This window comes from Panthera uncia, chromosome B1 (assembly GCF_023721935.1).
Source record: "Panthera uncia isolate 11264 chromosome B1, Puncia_PCG_1.0, whole genome shotgun sequence".
Taxonomy (NCBI): Eukaryota; Metazoa; Chordata; class Mammalia; order Carnivora; family Felidae; genus Panthera; species Panthera uncia.
In genome coordinates this window covers 30,671,151-30,677,031 of record NC_064811.1, presented here as the reverse complement: position 1 = coordinate 30,677,031, position 5,881 = coordinate 30,671,151, and the positions used below count along the sequence as shown (strand labels likewise).

At 45.2% G+C, this 5,881-nt stretch overlaps 1 non-coding gene across 1 annotated transcript; it reads left to right on the top strand.

The window, feature by feature from the left end:
- The first annotated feature begins 234 nt into the window (after positions 1-234).
- TRNAQ-UUG (transfer RNA glutamine (anticodon UUG)) lies at positions 235-319 on the top strand. The gene has a single exon. It is a non-coding gene; the product is annotated as a tRNA-Gln (tRNA).
- The last annotated feature ends 5,562 nt before the right edge of the window (positions 320-5,881 follow it).

Here is a 5,881-nt window from a genome sequence, read left to right as displayed (position 1 = left end):
AAGTAGCCAACTGAGAACATTATTAAAGGACTGATTTAAAAGCTGAGTTCCTAGTGAAAATAAGAATACTGATCAGCATGACCGAGTGTGAATCCATGAACCACATTTTCTCTGGCTGAGGCCAGTACTGTGGGTTTTTGAGCCGGCGAGTGGGAAAAGGCATGATGTTAGGCTGGGAAACATTTCTTGAGGGTATGATGAGAAGAGAGTGAATTAAACAAGGTGTGGAGGGGAGCCTGGGTGGCTCAGTCGGTTGAGCATCTGACTTTGGCTCAGGTCATGATCTCGCGGTTTGTGGGTTCGAGCCCCACGTCGGGCTCTGTGCTGACAGCTCAGAGCCTGGAGCCTGCTTCGGATTCTGTGTCTCTCCATCTCTCGGCCTCTCCCCTGCTCATGCTCTGTGTCTCTCTGTCTCTCAATAACAATTAAACGTTAAGAAAAATTTTAAAAAGCTATAATCAGCAAAATGCAATAGTTAGAAATACTGGAACAGATCTTTTCATTACGCTTCCAACTCAGAAATTCTGATAAGGTTCATTAGAGAAAAAAAGCATCATTCAACTGCTCTTTACTTCCCTGGAACTTGGCATAATGATCTTGCCTTAGATTTGTCATTTAAATTCACATGTCTTGTCACAGAACTGCTGAATTTTATTCACATCAAAAAGAAAGTTCGAGATACTACTCAACGCATTTATTGAGTGCGTAATGGGTACGTGGCACTGTGTTCAATACCAGTACAACAATGACAGATATAAACAGCTTCAGCATTTGTGACCTTGTATTGTTTTTCTAATAAATTGGATGACAGGGGACACTACGGGAACCATTCTAATGCCTTCTAATGCCCCGATGCCCTAATGCATTGTAATGCCCTGAGGAAGAGAGAATGGGGGTGGGGAGGGGCTGGTCCGTGCCTCCACAACCTTTATTTTTGTTGCTGTGCCAGTGTTGGTAATGACTGAACTTTTTGCAAGTTGTAGATGCTTTTCCAGGATTCTGTGATCCCTTGCTGGTCTATACCGTCAGCCCCACACTGGTGTTGTTCAAAGGTTATAGCTCCTATACACCCAGACATTATTTCCAAAGTAGGACCCATGGGGTTGAATTCAGTAGGTTTAGTCTTGCCTCTCATCATGAGCCCCGTAAAAGCCATTGCATAGAGGCTGAGTTATCCAGTTGTATTAGTTTCCCGACGCTTCCGTAATAAGTTACCACAAATTTAGCCATTTATACAACACAAATTTATTATCTTACAGGTGTTGTAGGGTAGAAATTGGAAATGGGTCTCACTGTGCTAAAATCAAAGCGTGAACAAGGGCTCCGTTTCTTTCAGGAGGCTGTAGGAAAGAATCTGATTCCTTGCTTTTTCTAGCTTCTAAAGACCTCCCACACTCTTTGGCTCCTTCCTCTATCTTCAAAGCCAGCAACATTGTATCTCTCCGTGTCTGTCTTCCATAGTCATATATATCACTCTGACTGATTTTATTGTTCGGCTTCCCTTTCCCACTTAAGTCCCTTCTGATTACATGGGGCCCGTTCAGATCGTCAAGAACAATTTCCCTGTTTTTAAGTCAGTTGATTAGCAACCTTAATTCTATCTGCAACTTTAATTCCTCTTTGCCATGACAGCTAACATATCCATAGGTGCCAGGGCTTAAGACATGGACAACTTTGGGAGGCCATCATTCTGCTCATGACACTGGCCCAGACTCTCTTCTCTCAGGACCATCTTCTCTTTGAAGCCTATCTCATTCTTTCTTACCATGGCCAGCAGGCTCTTCAAGGGCCACTAATGGTTTCTGTCTCCTGGTATCGATGCCCTTGTGTAATTTCCCCACCTCAAGTGTGGGTGACACCTGTGACTGACTTCTAATCAATGGGCTGGCGGTGGCAATGGGATGTCACGTCCATGACTACGTTCCACAAGACTGTAACTTGCATCTTGATACACACCCTCTCCATTGCCTTCTCAGTTTGCACGCTTGGAAAAATCAAGCAGCCCACATGGCAGAGAACCAAGAGAGGGCCAACATGCCACGAGGAACCGAATCCTGAATCTTACCAATGGCCACTTGAGCTTAAAAGTGGATCTTTCCCCAGTCAAGCCTGCAGATGAGCCCCCTGCTTGGCCAACACTTTGATTGCAGCCTCATGTGAGTCCCTGAAACAGGATCTAGTTAGCCATACCTGGATTGCAGACTCCCAGGAACTATGAGCTAATAAATGTGTGTTGTTTTAAGGCACTGGGTTTGTGATAATTTTCTTATAGAGCAATAGGAATCTGATACACCCGCCAAAGAACCTCAGTGGGGACTATCCGAACCCATAAAATAGTTTCTCACGATGTTGAACCTCAAAAGTGTAACTTGAGGTATAGATATTTGTTACTCCAAGTGTGGTTCAGGAGTTGGATGCTTAACTGACTGAGCCACCCAGGGACACCAGGGGTATGCATTTCAAAGAACTTATTTCCTTAGCATCCAAGCAAGGCATGTGCTGGTACCGTTTTAAAAATTCTACTTCTCTACCCACATAAAACATCGTTGGTATCCTCAGTGTTTGCTATCTGTGCAACATGTGACAGAGGAGGCATCCCATCGGTCAGAAAGTAACAGAATACAGTAAGATATGTGAGTTATTCAATCTGGGGACAGAATGGCAACTGATGACAGATATGGTTAAAAGTACCATTTCCACAGGAATTGGCACATGATTTGATACCTAAAGGTGGAGAGCACACAGGACATTGAAGGTGATAGATGTTGAAGAAGGAGCAGGTAGGAATATTTATGGGGCTTTTGGTGACTTGAAAATAGACCCATTTGGCTGAGCATAGACTTTAAGTAAAGGAATAATGAGTAAAGGCCATAGAAGCCAACACTGTGGAGAGAGAGAAAGAAAGAGAAAGAGAAAGAGAGAAAAAGGAAGATAGATTACAATAGGTACCGATTGCTGTTTCAACTAAGGCATCAAAATATAATAGATCCCACATTCCGAACTGAGGAGTGGGTTGCTGATTTATCAATGAGGTAGTCAAAATCCAGTGACATGACTGAGTTTCTCATCTATATTGGAATGTGTAAAAATTGGGGCACCTGGGTGGCTCAGTCGGTTAAGCCTCTGACTTCGGGCCTCAGGTCATGATCTCACTGTTTGTGAGTTCGAGCCCCGCGTCAGGGTCTGTGCTGATGGCTCAGAGCCTGGAGTCTGCTTCCGATTCTGTGTCTCCCTCTCTCTCTCTGCCTCCTCCCTGCTCATGCTCTGTGTCTCTGCCTCTTAAAAATAAAAAAAGCTTGGGAATAATCTAAGAAGAGAAGAGGGGGGTTTAGAAAGAGTGGCTGGGGTGGTGTGGGCATTAAAATCTTGCCTTCAACACACAAGAGGAGAGGGAAGGGTGTGCTTCCTTCTTCACTGCAAGGCAACTTTACTGGCAACACCACTCAGCTTCATCTGCATCCTCTTCCTGGTGCCTGTCTTCTACCGGGAAAGGCTAACAGGTGAGGGATGGCCTAGTCAGCTGCTGTGACAGCAGAGCAAAGACGTGGCTTCACTTGGGGAAGGAGTGGCTGTGATTCCCATAGTTTTTTGAAGCAAAGAATATGCTCCTACGGGGCAGGCCTGTCAAGGGGTCTTCGGTCTTATCTATAAAGATGATCTGGAGGGACCAGCAGCCCCCAGGGAAAAGAAATCTGGAGCCTGAGGAATAAGTCAAGGAATAACAGATGTTCTCTCTCTTTGGTGGGAATGGAGGAGGATAGATTCCCAGGGGTGGGAGGCAGTGCGGGGAGAGGAGGCTCTAAAGAACCAATGAAACTTCACACGAGAGAAAAGTCTGTTTTAAACACCTTCCATTACTGTTTAGCTCCGATGAGAGTACCGAAGTAGAATTTCCTTGCCCTTCTTCCTCTCCCTCACAGCCCAAGTCTGTGAAGACAAAAAACTGGTCAGCAGGAAGGAGAATGGCAAGCAGAGGACCTGGTGGGGAAGGAGAGGCAAAGACTGAGTCCCCAGCATACAGACTTGGATGGGGATTTGCACACAAGGGGTGCATTAGGGAGTACCCCTCAGATCAACACTGTGTGTGTGTGGGGGGGGCGGGGAGCGTGTGATCAGGATTGGGCAGAGGAAGGCATTGGACCGGGATGTAGTTGCTACACAGGCTCTAGGCTTTTCCCTGGGGTAGTTCTAGAGCTGGGCAGCTCTTCTCAGGTCGTCCTTCCTTGGAAGAGGGTTCTCCACACTTCCTTGCCCCCTTTGGTCAGTGCCTGGGTAAGGGGTGTCTCTGGGGAAGAGGTAGCTCTCTTTCGCTGAGGCCAATTTCCAGAGATCCTCTCTGCGGAGAACCTTCAGGACCCATCTTCCAGCAGCCGAGGGACAGTTCAAGCCTGCCCGCGGATGGCACATCATGCTTCAGTAAACGGACGACACAAACTTCCCAGTGCAGGCATCTTGTCTACAGGGGCATGGGCACAGGAGAGAGAGGAGTTTGTAACCATCACGGCGGACTGAACTTCCAGTTAGCTCCAGAGTAGCTCTCAAAGCCTTAAAGGAACCAGGAAAATCATAGGGCTTGCTCTACATTTCATCCATGGGCCAAGACAGAGATATCCCCACAAAATAAATTTATGGAAATGTGTATCTAGCTAACTATCTAAATAAACTTACACCCCCCAAACCTTGGTTATGAGTGCAGCAGTTTCTAGAGAAGCAGCATCAGGGAAGATAACTTTTACATCAGAAGATTCCGGGGTAGCGAGGGGGGGTGGGGGCGGGGATTATGCAAAGGCAGTCCCTGGAGCTGGGGTTTCATACCTTTTTGGCGTGTGCTTTTTTTTTTTTTAAGTTTATTTATTTTTTTTGAGAGAGAAACAGGAAGAGAGGGAATCCCAAGCAGGCTCCATGCTGTCAGTGTAGTGTTAGATGCAGGGCTCGATCTCATGAACCCTAAGATCATGACCTGAGCTGAAATCATGAGTCGGACAGATGCTTGACTGACTGAGCCCCCCCAGACGACCCTGTGTGTGCTTTTGTATATGATTCCTTCAGCAGTCTGGCATAGCCTGTGGAATCTCTTAGCCAAATCCTATTTTTTTATTAAAAAATTGTTTTAAGTTTATTTACTTATTTTGAGAGAGACAGAGACAGTGTGAGTCGGGGAGGGGCAGGGAGAGAGGGAGAGAGAATCCCAAGCAGGCTCCGTGCTGTCAGAGTCTCATGAAACTGTGAGATCATGACCTGAGCTGAAACCAGGAGCCCCTTCAAATCCTACTTTTAAATATATGAAATAAAATACATAGTATTACAAAGTATTACAAAGAAACCAAGTCCATTGAAATATTGTTATTGAAAAGTTAAAAAAAGGGGCGCCTGGGTGGCTCAGTCGGTTAAGCGGCCGACTTCGGCTCAGGTCATGATCTCGTGGTCCGTGAGTTCGAGCCCCGTGTCGGGCTCTGTGCTTACAGCTCAGAGCCTGGAGCCTGTTTCAGATTCTGTGTCTCCCTCTCTTTGACCCTCCCCCATTCATGCTCTGTCTCTCTCTGTCTCAAAAATAAATAAACGTTGAAAAAAAATTTTAGAAAAGTTAAAAAAATGGTGGTAGCTTGATATGTGCCCCTGCACACATTAAATAATAAAGTTTTATTTTAAATCTTTGAAATGTTACATTTCAAAGTAATTCTACAATAATAATGGGTATACGCAGCATTTTGAAATATCTGCACATCTGTAATAAATATGAAAATACCTGTGATTTCTATTGTTGCCAGTGTTGCAGGCACTGTGGGGTGCTACCTACGTCCATAACTCAAGGCGATGCTAAATTTCACTTCGAGATTATTGAAAATAGTGAATAATTATTGCATGATAATTTAAGATTAAT